Source organism: Zootermopsis nevadensis, unplaced genomic scaffold, assembly GCF_977971745.1.
Source record: "Zootermopsis nevadensis isolate Lab colony 2312 unplaced genomic scaffold, Znev_1.0 Znev_ptg000001l, whole genome shotgun sequence".
Lineage (NCBI taxonomy): Eukaryota > Metazoa > Arthropoda > Insecta > Blattodea > Termopsidae > Zootermopsis > Zootermopsis nevadensis.
Window position 1 is genome coordinate 19,335,938 of NW_028259133.1, and position 27,498 is coordinate 19,363,435.

At 36.4% G+C, this 27,498-nt stretch overlaps 1 long non-coding RNA gene across 6 annotated transcripts in view; it reads right to left on the bottom strand.

Annotated features, from left to right (window-relative positions):
- Positions 1-9,170: 9,170 nt before the first annotated feature.
- LOC110837718 (uncharacterized) overlaps positions 9,171-27,498 on the bottom strand; it is a 325,396-nt gene continuing 307,068 nt past the window's right edge. For all 6 annotated transcript variants that reach the window (XR_015534311.1, XR_015534315.1, XR_015534312.1 and 3 more), the window contains one exon: positions 9,171-9,415. This is a non-coding gene — a long non-coding RNA (uncharacterized LOC110837718). The remainder of the gene's footprint in view (positions 9,416-27,498) is intronic.

A 27,498-nucleotide genomic window follows, 5' to 3' on the forward strand; every position in this document is an offset into this window, starting at 1 on the left:
AAGTTGACGTAGAAATTTCACTTGGGAGTACAGTTTCCGTCAGATTCAAATTTGGTCTTAAGATTGGGTAGATTTTAGGGGTGGAAAGAAAAATTCGGAACCTTGCATCTGTCTTTTGTTATTTTCTGATTTCATTAATTCAGTAGTATGAGATAGATAAATCGTCTTCACTGTAATTCGAACACAGGGCAGGTTTTTGGTGTTCAGACATTCATTTCTATACTTTTATCTTTGAAATTAAAACTCTGGTCCTAGCGCCGTTATCCTATCACTCTTAAGTTTTCGAGTTACAAGAACCGACCTCACCGGGACTCAAACCCAGAAAAACATTCAGAAGTTCTGACCTTCATATAATATCTTCTCCTGGTCTGTTCTTGACTACTGTGTTGTAATTTTTAAGGTTTCATTGTTTGTAATGTAACATATTAGAATGGTATTTTAACCTATATGAAAATACCACGGCGTTGGTTCGTTAGTGGAACATGGGCCATGATTATTTTAGCTGCTGATGAAACTAATGAAGACAACGCACATGTAACACACAGCCGTCGTTCCGCGGGCCTACGACAGTCGATCAAACACCCAGATACACCCAGGGTACGTGTAGACCCTGTAGATCAATTATATAACAACATATAAGCCGACATCCGACACCGACTGATAGGAACACAGAACTATTAGCCCCACCTCCTACATGTGTTCTCACCATCATTATTCACTGTTCTTAGCGCCGAACAGTACATCCGCCCCCCACGTGTTTGGTTTAACGGAGAAATAATTACTTGTGAGGTGAAATGGTTATAAATTTGATAACATACAACGAACAGGTTTTACTCTAGCCAGATGAATCCAGTACGCAGCGAAACACGATGTTTATTTAAGTTTAATTTTAATATTACGGTACTTGTAGGTTATCGGGACACATCGCTTTAAAAATAGGTTAGGTTAGGTTAATGTGTGTGTATAAATGACCATATACTTGAAAGTTATTATATTTTATTTAAATAAATGACAACTAACCTAACCTAACCTAATCTATTTTTTAAAGCGATGTATCCCGATAACCCACAAGTACCAATATTATTCTCTCATTTGCTTCTAGGCCCTCCAAACTGTCTCTCTACGTCGGATTCTGTATTCAAATTTTGTATGCGTTACATGCCCATCCACCTCATTATCACTAATTTAAATAAACTAATGTGATGTGGTAAAGATTACATAAATTATAAAATCCTCATTATCATCAGGGATTACTGATCGCACTTTTGATATAGGCAGTAAACACCTCTGAAACGTCGATATAATTCTACCAGACTACACAGCGAAACAACCCAGAAGACGGCCATATTTCCTTCTTACCTTCAGTGTACACGGAGCTGCAGTATCACGTGACTCGTTCGAGGACAGAAGTTGCATCAGATCATGCGTTTCACTTCATATAGCAATGTTTTTAAGTACACAGAGTATAACACACAAAAACTATGTTTAATTACACACATTCTGACATTTTTGTTTAAACACTTACACCACAAAAAACACTGTTTTAAGAAAACTTCCACGTCTCAACACAAACCCGCACGCCGACCAACGCCACGCTGTTCAACTGTCTACCTTAACTCGGATAAATTCGGCAAATGATTCGACAATTATCGGAATACCCACGCATAGAGAAAGGAGAGGTTATGGAGCAGTCCTCATTGCGTAATCTCCACAGAAGTGGACAGTGGCGCGCTTTATAATGGGTCAGATTTTAGGGCTGGACATGAGAATAAATTAAATAAGAGTCTAACTGTGTACTGAAACTATTTTTAAACACGTTCTTTGCGACTGCGCACACGTCTTAGAATTTGGCGAATATTTACTGCACACATAAAAATCTGTTATTCAGAAACAGATGACATAAATGATAATATTTAAAAGTCACAAAATGCTTCCGATTAATTAATAATCTTTAAAAAGGAAAGCAATCCAAATGATTATAAAAAAATATCCAATCATCATTAATCCATAAAAGGCCAAGTTTTGACAACAATAAAAAATATACCCAATAACTTTCTAGACCTTGAGGTTTATAGTTGACGCCTTTTACGGGACCCTAAAATACATTATCATATTCAAGCATTTCTCAACTTTCCAAAGCGAGCTACACGTCCTGCCAATCTCATCGTCTTCAATGTGACCAACCTAATATTTTTGGTGGAAAATATCTCAATTTCTTCAGCCTTTACTCACTATTTTTGAGTCAAATATTCTATTAATTATTTTGTTTTCAGACACCCTCAATCTGTGTTATTCTCTTATTGTAAAACACCAAAGTTCCACACACACATACAAAACATTATGTAAAATTATGGTTCCTACAGTTCAATAGCGAGTTCAAAAACGTGTTCCTCTTTTGTTTGGCTGACAACTAGCGCCGGAACTGAAAGCCTCATGTGAACACCCCCTGTCCTCTGAAATCCAACGTCATTATTGAAGCGTCACTAATAATGAAAGAGCATGAATGGCGGATTTGAGTGGGGGAGGAAGGGAAGACAGAATTGTTCCTTTGAGGAAGCATGACGTTGCCGGCGTATCTGATAGCCCCTGGCAAAGGCCACCCCCTGCCAGACCTATTAATCGACTCCCTTAAATCATTCCAGTATTCGGGTACAACTGACCATGATAACCTAAATCATATTTAAAATTGCAATGACTTCATTTGAACCTGTGCTGTAGAGCAGAGATGATGAATGTAATTCAATTATAGCGCATGCCATGCAATGTGGTGCTGGCTACAACACGTCAAGCAATATCCGCATTATAGAACAAATCTGCAGTAAAAACACTCGTCCTATCATTAATATTGTCACTCATTGGCCCATTAATTAATCCATTTCTATATTTCTCTGCAACCAGTGCATAATATTACGTGCGAGAGAGAGAGAGAGAGATGAGAATTATAATGCAAAACGTTTAATATGACACAATTTTTAGACGAATACGAAATTAGTTTACACTTTCCTAAATTAGCTGCGATATTTAAAAAAAAATATGAATACCGCGATATATTACACTATCTGTACGGTATAACGTGATGGGTTACCATAAGATATATATTTTTTTATTTACAAACTTAATTTTTTTAACACAAAGTTGTAAGTTTGGTATTTGTACGGATTTGTAAGGCTGTTAGAATTCCACATTCCAGAAAACTACAACTCACTGTACAAGACTTATCAGCGTTTAGGATAATAAATGATTGATACACGTTTACAATTTCCTCTCGGCGTGACAGCCATGATTATATTAAAAACAGCAGCTGGGTGTTGAGACCATCGACAAAAGTCGGCCGTAACAATAAAGGGATAGTTTTGACCGAGAGGTTACTGAAGTTCACTTCAGTCTCTCTTAAATTTGTACCACAACATTTTGAGAATAGTAATCAATCAAAGTTTAGAATATCGTGCACACTTTTATGTTAACAGCAATATGAATAACTGACAAAGTTATTTCCTTATTGTGTCCACAAAAGCCAGTCACTGCTGCCACATTAATCCAGTCCACGTCATCATATTTTTCTTTGAGGTCTACGTTAACATTATCCAAATAAGTCCATTAACTAGTAAGTTACTTAGAATCAGAAATCCCTCCCTTTAAGTTGCTGCTGTCATGTGACCAGCCTGACGTCTTAGCCATTAACAGCACAAAGTGGAGGACTTCTTAACCACCCACTAAAACGGAACTAATAAGTGTAACAGCCTTTACGTGATTTCCCATCTTCCACTGCGGTTCATATTAGCGCATATAAGCTACGAGGGCAAACCAGTCACAGAAATTCACCATCCACTCCTTGTGGAATTAACTTTCTTTTACGTGGGAGGGGTAACGGAACTTTGTCGAACTCGTGGCGCTGCTGTACACCCCCCCCCCCCAAATGTTATTTATAGCCAGAAAGCAATGGTGACCCAAGACAGAACCCTCATCTCTCGCAAAAGATGGTTAGGGAGAAGCTACAACTCAGATATCATGGCAGTAGTGGTCGTCTTCAGGGAATATAGACAATCCGTCCGACCCCTTCCTTAACCCTTTGAAACCACCCTTAACTCCGCCACCACGCACACCACAGGCCTTGCGGTCAACTACATTAGCAAGGGGCTTTAGGTAGTCTGCTCTGAAGATTCTGGATGCAGTGTTCTTGACTTGCGATATTATTGCACTATATTCGAACTGCAAAAGCCTGTTTTTGTTCAAAATTGGTGAACTGGAAATGTAACATATGGTCCACGGAAGCTGATAGATTGTAAGGAAGTTTCAATTTCAACTGGACTACAGCACGCTCTCAAAACTGAACGTTTGTGAGGAACCATGTTCTTTGCATTAATCGTATAATATAATGCAAAAACCTAATGAACTTTACGGTGTCACAATAAGAAAAAATTGTAAATAGCTTTTACACTTTTACTCCTGTCCCTGCTTCTACGAGTATTTTGGTCGCAGAAGTTGAAAAATCAACCAAACAGACCCCGAAATAAATACAAGATTATATGTCAGTTTTAATAACTAATGAACATGCAACATTTTTACTGTTCGTAAACCGTGTAACTGATCGCCAATATTAAGTCCGTCCAAGATGCAGCTCAGGGATTTGGAAACTCCGAAATTTCGATATCGTCTTATTTGAGATACCATCACAGAATTTACCTTTTGGAACTGAAAAAAACTGCGAAAATTCCCGGTCAATATAGCGGGATGTGAACACGTGACATCTCAAACACGAACTAAGAATGCTACCCACTCGGCCTTTGTTTTAGATCGTAGGCAGAGCTCGAATTAATAATCAGCATTCAACTGTCTTTCCTGTACCTGTAAATACCTCGCAAATGAACTACAAATTCTTAGGTCAACCTCAATTTACTGAACAAATATTTAATTCATATCTTGTATCTTTATTTTTGTGTATTGTAGTGCATTCCGTGACACTCATCAATAATTTTCTTTCTATTATTTGAATTATATTCACGTTTCATTTCAACATAAAAGCTTGGCGATTTCCGTCACTTAAAAAATCATTCCAACATCGTCCCTTTCACGATTGTCCCAATGTTCTTTTCGTTGTCCCACACATTTGTTGACACTGACATATTTTATTATTTACATCGCATTCGGCTTTGTAAGATTTTGAGCAGCACAAATGTAAAAGTTGGCATTAGTTATGTTGAAAGTTTAATTCAAATACTAATAGCTTACTCTGAATATAACAAGCCCTGTACAATGGAACAATGCTTTACTTCACTTCTGTGAATCATTTTCCTTTTACTTCGTGCTTTGCAGACACAGACGCAGAAGAAGGCGAAGGCTGTTTGCCGTTATTTCCGCTGTCAAGATTCTGAAAGCGGAACACGTCACTTCCTAACACGCACGCATACAAGCACGCATGTCTTGCGTTGATGTAAATCCTGAGGGAAGGATAAAGCTCTATCTCCAGTGAAAATATCGCATTGTTTGATGATTAAGCGTGCAGTAATCATCTTTGAAGCATCACTGAAACTGATGATTAAATGACTATAACACACATACCCTTAAACATTTAGAACTGGCTTGGAGGAATTATGATTTGCTTTCATCCGTCATACTAATTTTACCACGGATCAACAACTCATGAACCGGGTTTATGTTAGAATGGTACATGAAACATATCATTACTTGTTTGTTGATGTTGGTCTTGTAGGTTCATAACGACGTTTCGGAGCAACATACTGCTTCAATCTTCAGGGCTGAAAATTAAGATTTTTGTAAGAGAGGATGATAATAAGTTTATCAAACCTCACAATCATAATCGAAAAGGAATAGGAGAGACATTTTTGTTGTATACATTGCTACCGTTAAAATAACTTTTGAAAACAACAACAAACAACCACGATCAATAATGAACACTATTCAGTTCAAACACGGCAATACTTCCAGATGGACGTAACTCCTCCACAACTTCATTTCTGGCATGTTTCAAAATTAAATTATCAAATATATTATTTTATTTTCTATTTCTAATTTATTAATATTCATTTAGTATTTATATTATTTACTTTACAGGATGATACAAAAAACAACAACAAAACGTTCACCAACACAAAATCATATTAAGCACGACGTACATACAGAACAACTTCGAATACGATATTAAAAATACAATAAATCTGGAAGAAAACATCATTTGAAATCTGATAAACATCTGACTAAAAGTTGCATTTAAGAAATTATATTTAAGTTTATATAATTTTATACACTTGAAGATGGTTCTTTTGGAACTGAAACATGTCGTGTAAAAAAGTGATGTTCTAATGTAAATCGAACATTTCAATAGAGAACATCATTTAATATATTTTAAATATTTAAATGTTAATTATAATAATATTTTAATAGGAATTTTATTGTGATTAGACTGACAAGATTTAAACAAATATATATTTATCACAATATGACGCAACTTTATCAACTCATAAATTTTGAAAAGTCGAAACCATACAAGAACCAAGTTTTAGAAAACTGAAAGCAAGAATGATTTTGTGCTTGTAGTATCATCGGAAGTAAAAGTCAGTAAGAAAAATTATTTTCATAAAGATGAATGGACCGTATCAAAATGGACGTATTTGTATGCGCATAATAAAGATAATACGTGGTCCCCTTCTTCTATCAAGAACCTCAGAGACACCGATCCTCAACAGCAAAAAGTCCTTCCTAGATACAGCTTAACTAGAGCAAAGTACTGGGTTAGGGATCTTCAATGACTTTCCCATACCGTAAGAAATGATCCATGAAGGAAGGGGGGCAGATGAGCTCAGCCCTTCAAAACTTTCCTCTCCCATGTCTTAGTCTTTCTTATTGTTGTCATCTACATTCATAATTACACTACTGGGGGTGATGAGCTGGAAGAATAGACCCATTGAAGGCATCAGTGCCATTATTCATACAACACGCTTGCAGAATTTCTGGCCCTTACTCGCAACCTCTCCCACCTCCTCATCGACATACCCCCCCCCCCCCCTTTCCAGACGCTCATGTTTATATAACCGTGTACGCGTATAAACAGACCCAAAGCAAATTGCAATGTGTAGACGGAAGGGGCCCATTCTGTTACACGCAGTACACCCTTCCTATGCAAAGCAGTTTTAAGCGACTATAGTAATAGTCACCAAATTGCATGCTTCAATGTCGCATGAAAATTGTACGCTGCTATACGATAATCGGGGACGAGAAGAGTGAAGACAGCTTAGAATTCGCAGCGTAGCGAAGCTAGAACAGGTTGAATTAGAACCGCGCAAACGGGGACAGGACTGAAGTCCTTCCGTGGCCTTGGAGAGTGCAACTGGATGACGAATTCTATAGGTGGACCAGAGATATACGTTTCTTGTGTGTAATCAACCTTTTCAAGAGTTGAAAGTACGAGGTGCGATCGGAAAGTTTCCAGACTGTGTCAATAGAGGGCGAACCGGATGTAGTACGAGCTTCTGCCGCTAGGGGGTGCGGCCTACATTCATAGTGAATCAGTGTGCCAGCCGGCATCATCGAATTAGCATTTGTTTCTTAGTTACGGGCGTTTTGGTAGTGCATTACACCGACCCTCCTGCGATTTCGGAATGGCGTGTGCATCAAATTTTGCCAAAGACTCGCCAAAACGGCTACGGAAACCTATGAAATGCTTGTGCGACATTGTTGGGATAGGCTATGGGACCTGTCAGCTGATTCTAAAGGAATAACTCCACATGCGACGCATCCTGTCTGAGGACCAGAAGCAGAATCGACTTCTCGTTTGTCAGGAGCTCAAAGATCTTGCAAGAGCCGACCCCAACTTCCTTTCTAAGCTCCGTTTGACTTCTTCCTCTTCCCAAAGATGAAAATTCAGCTAAAGGGAAGGAGATTTGAGACGATAGAAGAGATTCAGGCAGAATCGCAGATGGTGCTTGACAGGCTGACAAAGAAAGATTTCCAGGGATGCTTCCAGGCTTGGCAGCGGCGCTGGGATCGTTGTGTTCACTCCCAGGGGAACTACTTCGAGGGTGATGGATGAATTTAATACCTGAGATAAGTGTACGGGTTTTTATACGCGCAGTCTTGAAATTTTCCGATCGCACCTCGTAGAATCGAGCTTTAGAAAAGTTGTAATTCATAATTCAGACGATTGACAAAGTACAAGATGGCACTTTTACTTACACAGATTAACTCAACATCGTCAGAAATATTGAAACGTCGACACGTCGCGTACTCACTGACCTGTACCAAAGTCTAACGAACGAGAAACATTCATTTACGACACGAGAATTTTACACAAACGTTACTTTTCTCAGTTTCTCATGCAGCCTGGCAATAATTCAGAGAGAATTCACTGGAGAATCATCTGCTACCCTTTGCCACGTCTGTGGGCACTCTTTTGCTGTATTTCCCCTACCTGATGCAGCACTGAATAAAACCTAGTTAGTGCATCTCTACTTTCCTGACCAACGATCAGCGAACCTACGTGTACAATACGTACTAAGAGTATTGCAACAATAAGCAGTAATCGACGTTATTGCTATGTAATGTAACATGAAAGCTGTTGAATAGTGCACATCTCTTTTTAATAATTGTCCTGACGCAATTATTATATACATATAATATAATGAAATATATATACTATGGATGTCACCTGATATCGATAAATCTACAAGATATCGTAAAAATATTCAATATCAATGTAAATTTAGCCCATCCTTAGATATGTTATCATTTATATATGAAAGAATTCTATGCCAAATATTAAAATCTGTAACCCATACTCTGCGGGATATTTTAGGAAAATTTGCAAATGGCATTCGCTTCGTAAAAAGCAGACAGGCGACCATGGACATCACAAGATTTCACCACTGATATCAAAGCAGGACCTTCTAATTACGGTAATTCATGTACGGCAATTTGTAATACAAACAATGGCAAAATAATATTTATAAAACTACATGTAATTAGGTGTTGGAGCAAATAAAAGTGTTCCAAACCGATAAAAAAAATCGATATGACATTTGACATCTATTGAAACCCCTGACGGACCGGGTGCCTCGAATTACCTTTAACGTTTCAGAGGTAAAAATTTTGTTTCCAAACTTTCTGCTCTGCTTAAGGATACTATCCTATTTCGTCTTATTAAAATACACAAAGTATTCATTACAGATATCGATTATTGATTCACAGCATTTTAAAATATTTTACATTAAAATATACTAGTATAAAAATTACATAGGCATTTTCTTTTCTTAATCTTAAGGTACCTACACATAAAACCGGTCATCTGGTAACCACACCTCTCCACTCATCTGTCTTTCCACACCCCTATTTATCAGTTTCATCCCATGTTCTTCTTTCCCTCTGCTTCGCGTCCAATTCATCCTCTCGTTTAAGTCTCGGCCTGAAAAAAACAACATAATTTAATGTAATATATAATTCTGCAACTATATATTTAGCCAATATCTACATCCACAATTCATTCAAATACTTAAGTTTATCTACGATCTGATTTCACGAATTCAGCCTGCAAAATACATCAGTGGGACAGGGTTGAGAATCCCTAGATTAAAATTAATTCTTAAGAAATTAAGGACAAGTCCCTGGGTTAAATGCTTTCCTGCACGACAAAGCAAAGATATAAAAGCATCTTACTACGAAGATTATAGGCTTCCTGTAAAGTCAATAATATTGTTAACTAATCCCGAAAAACACATCCCCACTTGAGATGCTTACAGTCACTTAGATAGCAATTCCTCGTCTTTTATGGAACAATAAAGTTCATCTCCTTCTTCACAAAAGCCCGTAAACGATCCCTATCTTGAGACCGATAAATCCCACTCATATCCTCCCGTATTATTACGGTAAGAGCCATTTTAATATCATTCTCCCATCTATGTCTGCGTCTTCATGGTGGTCTTTTCTCTTTTGATCTCAGTATTTTAAAGCAAAACTGGAATAGTGACCCACGAATGACTGATTGATTGGTGGACATTTTCTCTATGATCTGGTCTGAACAATCCAGTGCACTGTTACAGCAACGCACTGCTTCTCCACTCTTGATGGTTGATGTATCTCTAGTTTGGCTTCTGCCGCTGCTGTAACCCCCCTCCCCCACCCCTAACCAGCAGCGCCCTCCCAATTTGTCCGTCGTGATCACATTAGGGCTATGTAATGATTGGGTCCCATCACCATGGCAACCAGTGGCACATTAACATCAAAACGTTCTAAGTCAATCTTTTTTTTTTCGTGGTTTCATGCAGTTTCTTGTTTGTGTGGACTATATTTTTTAGCAACAGTGACGTGACATACTAAAAAAATGGGCATTCGAAAATTCCTACATAAAAAATTCAAAAGTCTTACCGCTGCCTGTTTCCAAAAGTTAAAATTATATACGGAACTTAAAGTTAAAAATAATCATACAACTTAATGTGTCTGAGTGTTAAGTAATCACGGTTGGTACCACAGAGGTTCCACTTTAAAATCTCGAAGACCGCCTATCTTGACTCAAAATTTTTGTGGTTTACCTCAGTCTCTCCAATAAAATGCATGGATAGAAGGAGTACCTTACATTAAACTACGACCAATTAAGATTTCCGTCTTCTGGGTTGTTGCGCTGTGTAGTCTGGTCGATGTTTACCAACGTTTCAGAGGTCATACTGCCTCCGTCATCATCGCCCTGAGGACGGAAATCTTCATACTCACCGCTGTGAGAACCTCAAGTCTTATGACCAATTAATTCCACAGTTTTTCCAATTAATTATTCATCAACCGCCGTTTGATGATGATGGAGGCTGCAAGGACCTCTGAAACGTCGATAAATTTCTACCAGACTACACGGCACAACTACCAAGAAGACCTTTAAATATCACCATCACCTCCTTGCAATGGAAACTCCATTCCCATACGTCGTATGACTTTGTGGTTAGGTACGGAGATAAACTAATTTTACTTTAATGCAGTATAAAATATAATGTGAAGGGTTGGTATCACCATAGGGCAACACAAAAAGTAATTGAACTAAATTCATATTCCAGGACGAAAATTTTGCTTCAAATTAATACTTCACCTGTGTAATTTGTGTGCTTAAAACTGATGCAGCTGATATTTCCCCTGACACTGGGGGATGTGTCACGCCACACCGCACGTCCTCCCGGACATATGAAGGCTTCGGTTGTTTCAACAACTCCATATTTCAGTCTCTCCCATTTTCTCGGTTCCTTCCCCACCCCTACCCCCATAAAACGCTTAGTTTATGTCTCCACCTACCGCCATTGTTTTTCCTTCCATCAGGAAATTCGATTTCCAAGAGACGCCATAACGAATCCCTCCCTTCGCCTTCACTCACCCTCTCCCACTTTTCTCCTTTATCTTCCTTGTCTTTTATTCTTCCCTGTTATTTGTTCAGTAATTTGCGCCGGCCTCATTTTAATAGTAACAACAAACTATCTTGTCCAAGATGGAGGCAGTAAGAACGAACACACGCTGAGAAGACAAACCAAACCAAATTCCTGCAACTCTCTACTGCTCTCCTCTCAGTGGTTGGTCCGAAATGAATCATAATGGCGTCGACTTCATACGACGTCTTTTAATGTTCCTGTATTTCGAATTATCTCATTCTCTTTCGTCGGTGTGACGTAAGAAGCCACTGACTGAATTTTTGAACGTGTCGATGAAAATGAGTTTCTTATTGCTGTTGGGTCTGAATAACGGTTGATAAAGTTATCAAAAGCTCTTTCCATGACAAAGCGACTAAGGCACCAGTTAATGGCTTATTCTACACAAGCTTATGAACGAGATCGGTTTGACGTGGTTCTTGTGCATAATTTTATAATAAAAAAAAGTCAGTTAATGACAATTTCTATGACACGAAAGATTTTCAGCTAACATTGGGCAATGCCAACTAATGACCCTTGCTCTCAAAACAAAAAATGTTCCATCAAACTTTTCACTGCTGTTCTGAAGAAAGTGTACAAGCCTGTGCCATGCGTCTGTGTAACATATCGTAATAGGCTACTGACTTTAGGGGATAGATCAGAAAGGACATGGTACAGACCAAGGAAACTGAAACCAGAAGTAGGATTCATGTTCTCAGGGCGCTGTTCTGAAGATGGCTGTCTTCTGAGTTGCAACGTCGTATAGTCTGACAGAAGTTTACCAACGTTTCAGAGGATCTTGATTCCTCTATGACAGAACACAGCCATCTTCGGAATTACGGCAGTGAAAACCTCCAATCCTAATTCTAGAAACTGAGATTTGGAATTTTCACCTCCGAAACTGATTAAAAAGATAATGTACGAATGAAAAATAGATGGATTTCGATAACAAGTTTCAAAATTAAACTGCCTGAGTAAGTCAGTCGAAAATCGAGGAAAACAGAAGTCTTTGTGTGGTAGGAGAGCAGTATGGTTCCAGAGTGACGGCGATTCGGCCACCGACAGAACACAGAGGCTGCCTGTGAGAGTCACAGGAAAACCGGAAGAAAGCGCGGAATTACTTTGAAGCAAGAAGGAAGAAGTGGGGAGAGATGGTACAAAGAGGGGGGGGGCATGGAGTGAAGATGGGTTCTTGAAGACAGAGGCTGCAGAGGCATTTCTGCAAACAGAAACTTTATTTTTCTATCCTTTTCGCCTCGTTCCTCCCAGTTGTAGACATCGTCTTACATTTCCTCAATGTCACTAGTTTCTCTATTCTCCGGCTTTTTATCTTCCCACACACTTATCCCTATTCTGCTATCATCCAAATTTTGTGAAAATGATTTAATTGTCAAGTCACGTTGAAGATATTACATCGGCAAGCCTTAAAACTTGTGTAAACAATTATTAAATGCGTTTCTCTTAGAACTCAAATATGGAACAATAATATTTTGTTTCCTTATTCTCCCCCCTCACTCTCTCGCCCCCCATTCTACAGTTTGTTCAGCACACTTCGATAGTTCTTTATTAGTATGTACACTGAAGTTTACATTTCTTGTTGAATGTTTAACTAGAATATTATCTTAAGATCGCTAAAATAAAATTCAGCACTTTGACTTAATCTAATCTAATCAATCATGAACTCCAATATCGTCGAAAGGGAAATGTGTTCATGAATACTCCAAGAAAGAAAGTTCCTTCAGAACTCCGTTTATTTCGACTCTTTCCACAACTGGACACTTGTAGAAAATCTACTGCAGTGCATATTGTACCTTGTCACTCTGAGTTCACTCAGCTCCACACAGCATCCTTTCCACCAGTCCGAATGTATCAATGGTAACTTAGAAAATATTCAAAATATTGAAATAACTGAAAAATAACATTACTGACAATTAAACACTAAACGATTCAAAGCATATTATTATTTTTTATTTAGTGTTCTGTCTGACGACAGGTCCATATGAACAGGATCCTTCCATCCTTTTCTCGGACTGGGACCTGTTCATATACGTTCTTGGCAGATGATCCAGAAGTGGTTTGCCATTGCCTTCTTCTGTGTGTGAATGAAGTAATTGTTGGGATGCCACGGAGAAACCGGGGAAGCCCCCGGAGGAAAACTCCGTGTTGCCTAGACCACGGCCTTGCCCAACACAAGTTATAAATTCGGGCACCGCTGGGAATCGAACCCGAGACCCCAGGATTACAAGGCCAGCGTTCTAACCGCTAGACCACCTCATCTTATTATTATTTACTGTTCTGTCTGACGACAGGTCCATATGAACAGGATCCTTCCATCCTTTTCTCGGACTGGGACCTGTTCATATACGTTCTTGGCAGATGATCCAGAAGTGGTTTGCCATTGCCTTCTTCTGTGTGTGAATGGAGTAATTGTTGGGATGCCACGGAGGAAAACTCCGTGTTGCCTAGACATAAGTTACATATCTCGTGCATAGCATGGAAAAGGTTACTCAAACATAAAGCATAAAACAAAACGCCACCAGCTTTATATGCCTAGACAAATAAAGCTTCAACGTTCTGCTACATTAACATTAGTATCATGCCGTTTTACTAATGTGATAAACAAGTAAGTAAAATAATGCAGTGCATTGATTCCTGATGCTAATCAATTTGTATGGGAATCTCGACAGTTTGTCAACCTCAAACAGCCCGGTTTACGAGTAATATTGGCAGCAGCAGTGGAATTATAAATAAATTGATGACTAGGGATAGCCAAAACAGACAATGATGTGATGTACCATTACAACATTCCATACACAAGCTTTGAAACAACGTCGGCCTTATTTGTCAACAACCGAAGGATTGGTAAAACGGTATATTCTTATACTGAACCATATTGCAGACATACATTCAACAAGGGACGCCATATTGGTTTCTGAATTTTATTACGTATCTTCAAAAAATCAAACGTTACAGAATTTTAAAAATAGGCGTATTTTGCATATAAATGGACAATAGCTACATTTTCGGCAATTCCATTAGTAAATTGAAGTAGAGATCAATTTCTAATGCGTAGAATGCTGATGGATTATTCATCTTATACAGGAATTGTGGTTCGTAAATTTGTTTTAAATTGCGAACCTCACAGTGGATAGTCCTGTTCAAAACACAACCGAACATTGAGACCACAAAACATACATAAACGCCTTAACTAGCTGAGTGACTATTATCTCCTCTAGAAAGATTCTGCTCCATTTACTTAGCAATTTCTCTTACCATAGTTCATCTCTCTCCAATTACCTGTATAAAAAAGGAAAACAAAATAATTTGTGACTGACATTAAGTGCCTTTAACAAGCTGTATTTAGAGGTTGATAGTAATTTTTATGTAGGTTACACTTTACAAATATCAACACCAAAATTAAGTCTTTAATACATTCCTGGCAATGTTTGGTTCGTAATCAGTTATCATAATACATTTAGGGTTATTTTCGAAAGGGTTCTAAATACAACGGAAATGATTTACGGTAAGTTTTCATTTAAAAACTGCGGAATCATATTTATTATTTATTTTTAACTCAATTTCCAAAAAAAGAGTTACCGAAACACATAAATCTTTAATTCACTATCGCAATATCTACATATTTTTTGGTTTACTATAGAAATATCTTGATATAATATCTTTGCTCCGATACCAGCCAACGGCTGGATCAGCTATGAAGCCCTGACTTAGAATCGAGGGTATGAAAATGTTCTGTTGGTCAGGACTATCGCGTATCTCGTGGTATACTCAAGAATTATCGATTCTCTTTCGAATAAAATTTAAATCTGTTGTGAAATAGAATATTTTTATATAAGAACACACACACATATATATATATATTTTTATGTAAAACTCTTAGGTCTCCTAATTATACTACGTGCTTTTATTTAATTTATAATTATATTCTTATAACAATGTTCAGATAGTCGCCTGTTCCGGTTTATCCATATCTTTCTTGGTCCTAACGTTGCTCTCTTTCCTTTTCCTTGATATTTTAGAGCTTCCTTTATCAATGTTCTAACTTAAATTATTTTCATCCAATAAATATTATTTTTAAGAGTATTATTGAAATAATCAAGATTGTTCGAATTTTAATCTCAACAGGTTCACACTTAAAGTAATCAAGTTAATAAAAGTTGCATCATAATATCGCCAGTTTAATGGTTAATTAATTGAAAGCAGTCCCAACTATACTACACAATTCTCTATTTGCTGCGTAATAATTCACTTAACCCCTGTATTTCCCGATGTTACGTCCCGCTGATGAACAACCAATAGAAATTAACGAATAATCATGACATTACATTCTATAAAGTCGACGTCAGTGTTTACCAGCGAACTCTTTCAGCATGGACACGAGTAACATTTTGATTGTTTCAACTTTGTATGTACACATATGTGGTACCTCTAATTGGTCGAATTACAAACATGAAATTGTTACCAATTGCTCCAAAGAGGATATGAGAGAGGGGACGTGAAACGAGGATGGAACGCAAAAGAAAACAAAAAACTGCATCACAATGCAATGCAAATTCAACAGTCTGAGGCACAGTCAGCATGCAGTTCAATATTGAGCAGGCAATGAAAGCGAGGACATGAACTGTGTGAGTAATTTGGAATGTTTTCAATTCTTTAAAATAAATTTAAATTACCATTAAATCCACTAAATAACGCATCAGGAAAGTTTCCGCTGTAAAGAATTACGTAATAAAATTGTCACTGAATAACTAACTTAAATAATACAATTTTTTTTATGAAATTCATAAAATGTTATTGTACAGAAAAGTTACAAGGGCTCAAATTATGGGGCAGTATTTTGAATACCGTTTTACATTTCTCATCTGCACGTCGTGAAAACTGAGAATGTCTAATATTATTTAGACATCGTTCAGAAAATCGGAATAAACAGTTAAATTATCCACCACTGGACACAGTTCTCAAAAATATATTGTGACATAATTTTATTTTCTAATCACAAGTAAAATAGGAAGTGTAGAAATCACTTTTAATATATGTATTATTACTTTTAACTTAAATTTTAAAATAATCGTTAAAGACCTGACAATAGTCATCTTGACTCTAAAAGTATTTTATAAAGATAAAATTATTATTTTCCTTAAATAGTGTTATACAAAATTTAAGTCGAAAATAAGACACCAGGCACCTCGTTGAATTTGTAACAAGTTGGTGCTTCAAAATCTTCTGAAAGAAATAAAACCATAGAAGTTTTGAAGTTTTCATTCAAATAAAACATGAGTTATATGATCTTCTGGGTCATAACACCGTGATCTTTGCGGGTGGATACCAACGATTCCAAGAAAAATACCACCTTCATCTTCAGGGTATATGGAGGCGACATGTGCCTCCGATATCTAATAACATCTGTAAGACTAAAAGGCTTCGTAATCATTAGGATGTGTTTGTTGACGTTAAAAAAGAAAAACGCCCTTTGAAACAAAACTATGGTGTAGAAAAATATAATACTGGTTATTTTTTTATTTATTTAGTGTTCTGTGTGACGACAGGTCCATATGAACAGGATCCTTCCATCCTTTTCTCGGACTGGGACCTGTTCATATACGTTCTTGGCAGATGATCCAGAAGTGGTTTGCCATTGCCTTCTTCTGTGTGTGAATGGAGTAATTGTTGGGATGCCACGGAGGAAAACTCCGTGTTGCCTAGACCACGGCCTTGCCCAACACAAGTTATAAATTCGGGCACCGAATTTATAACTGGTTATGAGTCTAGAATATAGAGGGACATGTCACTAATAAGCGTAATAAACATCTAAGTTTAAATACAAGCGGAGAAGCATATAAGCTTGTTATATTAAAATCTTATAAATATATGCAATACACTGTACAATAATCGAAATATTTGTATTAAATTTTGTACAATCAACTGTAGCACAGTATTTACAGATATGAGGGATACACTAAGTTTTTTGAAGCCTACAATAATGATTTGTTCGTTATGATCAGTAGGTAAAGGGGTACGTTTTATAACTGAGATCTACAATAATCATCTATCGATCACATTTTGTATCTCAGGGCACAAAGAAGGGCCCAGTGGCTTCGATGATTCGACTCCAAAGTCACTGACTTATGAACAACATTACTCGTCCAAACGTTGCTAATTGGAAATTCTATGCAAAACGGACTATTGAAGAGGAAGAGGTTTGGTTTCGAGAGGGTAGGGGGAGGAGGACAGGAGAAGGGATTCAACCGCTTGAGTGTGTAAATGCAGTAGCAGTCAGAGCATTGTGCAATAATTGCACATTCAGCACGTTTGAGGCACGTATTGTTAAGCGAAAGCAGATTCAAATTGATGACAACTTATGTTGTCCGTATTACTGCATTGTATCGTTTATACTAAACCAGCAAAACAAGATAACCAGATATTCTCCTTGTCTAATGCTAATTTAACTACACAGCTACAGAAACGGCAAGACTTTTATATTTAGAAATATTAAATCAATTACTTTTGGAATTATTGAACCAACAGAGGATATGTTAAGGCAGTTCAGTGCATTTCTTTTAGAAATTAACGATATTAAGTTTATGTAAAATTATGATCTTATCAGTTGTTTTGTGTGGATGCAGAAATATGATTTTCACGTTAAACAAAATTCTCTATGGTAAATTTCTATGAATAACATTTCGGAATCTTTTGTAAAGAACTAAGTAATCATTTTAAAAAAATTATGTTGTAGAACCCTTCTTGAAAATAATACAGCTAAACGTTTCTCCCAGGTTTTAATAAACCTGGATGCAAATAGTCATCACAGAAGCCCACTATTTCACTATATTTTGAGCCAGTTCAATCCAATACAAAAAAATATCAAAATTGCTTTTGCTACGAGTTACGTTATTTAAATATTTTATCTAAGATACTCTTCCATATACATATCTCTTGTGTGGTCACAAGCAAACCATCAAACAACCAAACAACTAATAAAACTATTATAGTTTCGTATTAATTCTCTCCCCTGTTATTACCACTATTTCAATAGCACCCAAAAGAATCGATACAGTCATCGAATGGATGAACAAATCAATTAAAACAAAATTATTATTATATATTATTTAAATCTTGTCCGTCTAATCACAATAAATTCTTATTAAATATTAAAATATTACAATAATTAACATTTAAAATATTTAAAATATTAAATGATGTTCTTTATCGAAATATTCGATTTACATTAGACCACCATCATCATCATCATTGTGATTAGACGGACAAGATTTAAATAATATATATTTATTGTATCACAATATGACGCAACTTTACCATCTCAGCTGGGAATTTTCTGTTATATTATTTGTATTCTTCTACAAACGTGGCCGCTACCGTACATAGATCGCTTTAGCCTCCAATGCGTCTGATGCGAGTATCTGCCGGTAGGCGGCTGACGGGCGATACCAGAACGATGTGCTTCTGTTCGCTGGCAGAACAGCGCGTAACTAGCTCACACTTTGACAGAGAGCCTCAGGGTTGGGGAAAGGGTTTAAACTACGTCGTTCATTCGCGCGAATTCTAACTATTATCACTAACACGTTCCTGTGTGCTAATTACACCGGAAAATACGTATTGGCACAGACCATAAGTTAGTGAAGAGTTAAAAGTGGTTTCTATCTCTGGAGCAGACATTTCGCTGATTATTGTTACAAGCGTAAGAATGCAACACAGATCTACTCCGTGTTCAACCACAAACATAGGACATTTGACTGTAAAGTTTAGGGAACATGGTGGTCTCCATTGTCAACTTGAGTTTCTGGTGTAACTTAGCTTGCTAATAACTTTTACATCGTCTCTGCACTAGATTGACTATTTTAATCAATTTATAATAATACGTGTTTATTCACAGAGTATGACAAACTTTGCTTCAGAGAGAATTTTTCTTTTTACTATAAAACTGCCCGTTAATAATGACGAGATACTCTGAAGCAGTTTGTAGAACACGTTTTATTTTAAAGTGTAACAAAGTAGCGTACACAGATTATCATCACTGCTTATCTTTGCTTAATTAAGAAAGCCGCAAAGCGTTAACACGTAAACATGTTGTTTAATTTTAACCGTCTAATCACAATAAAATATTTTATTAAATATTAAAATATTAAAATATTATTACTACAATTAACATTTAATATTTAAAATATTTAAAATATATTAAAATGATGCTCTTTCTATCGAAATGTTCGATTTTACAATTAGAGCATCATCTTTTTCACGACATGTTTCGGTTTTCAATGAACCATCTTCAGGTGTATAATCGATATAAATTCATTTGAATTGAATTGAATTGATGCTCTAATTGTAAATCGAACATTTCGATAGAAAGAGTATCATTTAAATATATTTTAAATATTTTAAATATTAAATGTTAATTGTAGTAATAATATTTTAATATTTAATAAAATATTTTATTGTGATTAGACGGTTAAAATTAAACAATTATAATCATCACAATATGACGCAACATTATCATCTCACGTAAACATGTGTTTCGCGGTGTTTTGTAGAAGTAAATTTACACAATAGGCTATGGAAGGGTCAACAGTCTTTTGTTTCAGTGCTTATTTTTTTAAGCACAGACGCGACCTTCACGGGCGTTCAACCCCAGGACAGTTCTTTCGGTGTCCAGATTTGTTTCTAACATCTGTTTCTCGTGACAGAAACTGTTCTTCGCAATATTCTTGTATCCTGCCTAATTTGAGAGCTACACAAACAGCTTTTTCATAACCTCGAACTCAGGACACTTTTCCGGAGTTTTACCTTACTTTATTCTCTTCCGGGTCTCACGGAATGAGCATGCAAAGTTTGGTTCTATTCGGTACATGTGTTTTATTAATAATAGTGAGCATACATACCCATAATTTAAACTTTACGCACAAAAAAGATAAAATTATGGTCACATGTTTGTCCACTCTTTAATCGCTGCTAACTCTTCACAAGTACGAAAACATGAGTGTCCAGTGGTTCTAAGGAATAAAGCATAACATGGCCTTAAGTTGAGTTGTGAGTTTTGAATTTTAATAAAAGTTAAAATATGTTTTTAAACAACAGGAAATTTTACAGGTTTTATTTACCTCAAGGGTTTTGTCCAACAGTAATACTGCTTTTAACCCAGAATTCACTTGTAGTGTTTATTTTTATTTCTGTGTTTCTATCTTAATAAATGAACAACACATTGAAAAACTCCAGAATTAATGAAATTATGGCTGAAAGAGTAATAAACAAAATGGCGAATACCCGTGGCAAAATTCGAACCCACAAATCACGAGCTCGAAACTAAACCACTATGCTTTAACGAAAATAAATTATGGGGGCAGAAAAGTTAGAATTCTGTAATCAGAATTATCACAACTGAACTGTACTATATTAACTTTTGTAGCCCCCTTATTGGTAACTACATACTTCATTATTGAAGCCGTACTAAAACTAACTATTTCCGAGTAATATTTATTAACAATTTTGTATAAATTTCAAATAAAGTCCCTAGCCATAAGCACAAAGCAACACTGCTCCGATTAGCTTACTTTCTGTATTGAATTTGTTTATAATTATATTTGATTTCGTAATAAAATATTCTCCACCAGAATGTCAGGATTAAAATTGTGAATAAATAATTTAAAATGGGTGAGTGTTAAACGTCGGATATACGAAGACTGATTTCGCACTTTTGAGCTCTTATGAATAATTTATAAATATTTAAATAATTCGCAAATATCCACATCACAAAATCTGGTTTCACTCCACCAGATAAAGACATGCAGGTCACGAACTCCAAGGAACAAAACTCTTGTCGAGAAATCGATAGTCACTCATGTAAACAGTAAATTGCGCGTTCTTTATGAAATTACAGTGTTCATTGCCATATTAACAAAAATCGGGTAAATGTCCTTATCCAGAGTCAGATTAATCAAATCTACAAAATTTATGTGTTTTCTCTTTAAGTGAGATCTCAGGGCGGCGAGTATAAATATGGCTGTCTTCCAGATTATAGAGCCTTGTAGTCTTTTAGAAATTGGCCTTCGTTTCGTTTGAGCTTAACGCCTCCATCATCAGGGCAATAACATTTAATGTAGGCCTCAATACCAAGTTTTATCGAAAACTGTTCTGCAGTTTCGGAAACAGAAGTCTACAAACATGCCAAAGTAGAGCCGTATTGCTCTCATTAGACGTTTCCGTCGAACATTTTATGCGAGAAATGCATAAAAACCTTACCGATAAATAATGATCTTTCTAAGCCAAATTGTTTTCGATGTTCGCTGAGGCAAATCGTTCGATACTGCAAGGTTGGCAATGATGAACATGGCCCTACAACAGTACCGAAATAAAGTAATTATTCTCAAACTATACTTGTTTTAGATTCCTTTCACTTCTGAGCTTCTCGGAATGAACCTCATGTCAGAGACGCCGGAAGTGATTTAAGTCTTCTCGAATGTTGTAGGGGAAGAAGATAAATCCGGCACGCAATAACTTTTCATATGTTGGTGAGGGAGTGGTTGGGAAGCTACCACCCTTCTTCACCCCGCAACAAAACTTCCTGCTTTATTATGATTGTGGCATGATAACGGAGTAAGCTTTGCGTTCACTAGCATTCAACGTCTTCAACTGTCACGCATAAGACCCTATAACCAGTTCAAATTCAGGACTAATTCTAAAATTATGAATAACTTTTAACAGTTGGTACAACTCCTTAAAAGAACGGAACACCAATGTAATTCCTGTATCTATACAGTGAAACAAAACACTTAAAAACTAGCACGTGTGTGGCCTTGCTCCAGGCAGGATTAGAACCCGAGAGTCCACAATTAGGTCGGTCCGAGACCCTACTCGTTATTGCATGCGATCGAAACATGTAGTTTTAAATTTAAGAAAATGGCTGATAATTCTGTAAAGAACGTGAATTGGAATGTGTATTATTTTCAATTGTTCTTATTCTCCTTACCGTCACATTCAAACCCTTTAAGACAAAGAATTTCCTATATTCATCACCTTCTTTAAAATTCAGTATTCATCGTATATACTAATATTTTAATATTTTCCGTCAAATCACAATTTTAATAAGATAATAAAATATAAAATATTTAAAATATCATTTCACGTACCGCATCGAATGATATGATATTTTAAATATTTTATTATCTTATTAAAATTGTGATTTGACGGAAAATATTAAAATATTAACCTAATTCACAATATGACGCAACTATACTAAATTATCGTATATACATAAATATTCTGAGAAATCTAGACGAAACGATATCCAAACCATCGTCCCGATATAAATGTGACGCTGTAACCACCATACGAGAACGTTTACTACACTGGACACACAAATTGTTCTTACATTTGTATTCAGTTAGCATAAAATATAGACACACTATTAACATGCACGCCTCATACGAAGAGGAGACACTAATGCTTTAACGAATAATTTGATTCTACTGTGTGACTTGCTATGCAAACCAATGCTTCTGCATTATTAATATTTATAATGTGAATAAAGTGGCAAAGTGCATGTCAGATTCGAATACCCAACCCCGAACAAGGCCTGGAAACATTTTCCTCATTGCAAATTTATTTAATACAGAAATTAAAGTGGTATAAGGCCTTACTTATAGAATCAAAAATGAAATAGAAACAAAGTGGGTTACTTGAAAAACAATTTACTGATTAAGAATAAAAAGGATATTTAATTAATTATTCTTGTCCGTCTACTCACAATTTAAAATTTAAAATTAAGATAATTAAAATATCATGTGATGTTCCTTATCGATACATTCGATTTACATTTAGAACATCTTTTTCGAATGTATCGATAAGGAACATCACATGATATTTTAATTATCTTAATTTTAAATTTTAAATTGTGAATAGACGAACAAGAATAATTAATTAAATATATATCTCTTCACAATATGACTCAACTATACCAACTAATAAAAAGGATACAAATATATAATTAAACATTCAAAGCCTAGTGGTACATCTATCAATCAGCATCTCTTCACTTTGTATTTATGTATATCAAATCTAAAACTTCTTGACGATGGTGAAGAGTCAATTGAATAAAAATTTACTTGGATATTATCCATCGTCTAGTAATGAAACGTAAAAAACGTAAAACGACGTTTCGGAGATGAGGCTCTATCTCCGTCTTCAGGTTCCTACTCAGTTGGGCCCACTAGATAGAGCTAATCCCTATCTCCGAAACGTCGTTTTACGTTTTTTACGTTTCATTACTAGACGATGGATAATATCCAAGTAAATTTTTATTCAATTGTATTTATGTGTTTCGTTTGATTTTCATTGAGTATAATTTTTCGAACAAACAATCTTTACAAAATTTCACGATATTCCATTTACCGCAAATTTGAAACCCACAGTTTCAAGAGCACCATTCTACTTCTAAAATTAATGTTTACCTGCACTAAAATTAATCTTTATTCTGTGTAAGTGGACACTTAAATTACTCACAGCCGAGTGCTGGGTGCATCACCCACGCTAATGTCATAAAAGGAATAACAACTATCAGAGTGAAGCGAGAACATACATTTAGGAGATAGAACAGATGTCCACCTCAACTGTTCCATGATATACACAACTCGCATGACTGCTTATTTCATAAAAGTTCAAGGTTCTTTACGCGGATGCTCTAGTTAGATTTATATACGTGGACACAACCGTATATTACTTGTTATTCTCCTGAGATCAGAATAACAGAGAGAGAGAGTTTTGAAAATGAAACACGAGTCACTGTCACCAGTCACTATAATAACAGATTTAATGACGATTATAAAAAGTTTCAACATGCAGCATATAATGTATTATTAAACGGATTAAATGTCTGGAAAATCGCATTTACCTGCTGGCGATTATTTAAGAACCGAAAAATGTGATAGGGTTTCTAATGAAATTACGAGTAAAGAAACTGAGGCATATTTAATTTTATCCTAAAGTAATATAGGCAGAGCTGTAAGAAAGGAGGATAAAAACAATTTGTACTCCGCCCACTTTTCATTGTCTCTTGAGCGATAATTATACTGTATCACTTTTAACATGACTGTACAAGTTATAAAATAAATCCAAGATGACCAATGATCTGTGATCCGATTTCTATGAACAGAAAGTGTAAGAATTTGCGGATGACAATTCAAACAGCGACGATAAATTTATAAGCCAAACGGGCTTGTACATTTTCAAGAGGAAAATACAATGGTCGGCCATCGACTTTAACATAACTTGAGGTTAAGGTGTAGATCGATCAGAGTATCCAGGACAACCAAAGAATCCAAATTCATATAACTTCATCTGACAATGACAAGTTGAAGTAAAATACTGCCCACTCCATGGTCTGTCTGAAGGTAAGTAGGATATCTAACACCGTACAATGCATAAATCGATTTATAGCTGCCCCTGTTTGGTGAGGCAACCACATACGATTTAATAACCACATACCTCAAACAATGAGGAATGCCCTAGGTAACAATGCGTAGAACCTTGTTTTTAACAATACGTCGTTTAATTAGTTGATTTAACAATGGCTCAGCTCCTGATGTACACCAATGTTTTTTTTTGGGGGTGGCATTGACCTAGGTCAATGATCCTCACTTCACAGCACAAACTAGTAGGATTGGTCGTCACTATATTCGAGCAGACATCACATCAAACCACAAATGCTTCCACCAAATATCACGAGGAGGAAACGAAGTGATTTTCCACATGCTTTGTATTTCTACGTCACAGACGTAGCCACAAGAACTCCCTGAATCATCGGCAATCAAGTGTGGATTTTCTTGTTTTCTGCATTAGGTTCGAGAATACATAACCTCTGCTTTCCCTATTAATAGAAGTCAGCCACAATATAGGAAAGGAACAAAATTTTGTATAACTCTTTGAACCCGAAGTTCATCTGAATACTATTTAATAATTCAGTCCGTACCGCAAAGAAAACAGAACATTTCACCGTTACAAATATAAAATGTTTAACGCTGTTTAAGAAAATAACTGTTTAATGTGGGAAATACAGAACAAATAAATATAATGTCAGGGCTTAATGATGAGTTAACGATTGTTAAAGCAGGTGGTACATATATTTACCAGAGTTAAAAGAACAGAATGTGATTATAGGCACACGCTCTGTGTGGGTACCTCTTGCGTATCACACACTCGCCACACGAATCCTATCAAGACACATCCGGACCTGGTACCGTCTTACTGAAATGCTTCATGTAATTTCCTAAGTAGCTGAAACCCGTGCGCTGGATATTCGTGGTCAGTATTACACGCAACCAGGAAACAAGAGAGGATAATGATAATAATGAACGTGATAAGATATTAATGGAAACATCTGTATGAGGTAATGAGAACATTTCATTTGATGTTCCTGAAATCAATGTTAGGAAACTGAGAAACAAAATACGAGCGAACAAAAACGAATATTATTAAAAAGAGAGGGTGAGACATATTAAATGCCAGCAAAAATGTCTTAGATCATGTAGGGTCAATGCCACATGAACGCTTACCGCGGCAGGAAAAATTTCACGTACCAATGGGAAGAAGAAGTGACGTGAGCCGACCAAGAAACAGAAGGAGAGAACGATTCGAGTAGTCTCAGAATAGAATGTTATACCAAATCCTTGCTCTGAAAAAGGAAAAAGTCTGAATCATTAACAAGCAATATTCAGCGACGTTATTCCTTAAATAATTGAGATTAATTTAGCTACCAATATTTAGAAAACTGTTAACATGTTCTCAAATATCTTCTGAAGTACTCTGAGGACGAGGACGAAGATGGTTCTCGAAATGTTAGTGTTTTTCTCCATTCAACCACCTGACACGGTTGGTAGCCCGAGAAGAATTAATTGTACTTAGTCGCCGTAAAAGCTTCAGATCTTACACCTCATTACACCCAGAAATGTCTTCTCTCGTAGGTCCAAATATTCTTATCAGCATCCTGTCCTCTAACATCCTTAATATATATCCTTCGTTTAGAGTGAGGGACCATAAAAATGCCCCCAGTCTTAATGGTAGTTCATCAGACTTCTGGTGCTGTAAGCAAAAATGTCGGGCAACACACACAATGAAAACTTTTTAAATTAAGGATGGTACAAAGCTCTTTGGCCTAATTATAAGGGAAGTTCGCACGAGAAAGAGGATTGTACTTGAAACTTAATCACGTGTCTGATTACAAGCGTGCGAAGTGGGTATATAACACTAAACTCTGGAGTCATGTAATTCTAATGGAGTGGTCGAGACTGCACGCTAAATATATCAACGTACGTTGACATATCCTACGCGGTTGATCTATCGGACTTAAACACGCCAGCTACTAGCTGAAATATGCCTTCAGTTTGGTCCGACACTCTGAAGTCAAAGCTCGTCTAAATAATATTTTAAGAATTCAGTCCGTACCGCGAAGAAAACACAACTCTTCACCATTACAAATATCAACTGGTTAACGCTGTTTAAGGAAATAATCGGTGTTTACTATGAGAATTATATAAAAATATAAATACACTTTAAGAAAAGTGGAGAGATATTGAGTAGTAAATCAGGTGGTATATATATGATGGAGGCAGAAATTAGTAATTAAAAATCGGCAAAATTCTGCGAGACTACAAGATGCAACAACCCAGACGACAGACATCATGGTTTCAACTCATCGAGCTCAATTCGAATTGAATTTACTGATTACTTTAACCCAAATATAATCTGCTGTTAAGAACCTTGTGAACGTAATTTTGATTTGCAAATTCCAAATGTGTTTGTAATTGAACTCTTGTTACTTTTACGAGAATAAGATTCTCCTCTAAAGAATTAATTTCTTGAAGACGAGCTGACAGTTCTGGGTGAGTTATCAACACGAATCGTACGTCATAAACATTACGATGTTTTTAAACCTACTCATTAGTCAAATAATGTTGGCCAAACAGAGCCTGTCTTGGGGATGTGTGTCTGCAGATGTCTCCGGCTGCCGGCTTCTCATCCTCGTCAGGACCCTGGTAATCCGCAACCTGAATGCGGCTTAGGGCTGTAGGGTTGTCATCAAACTGGGGGT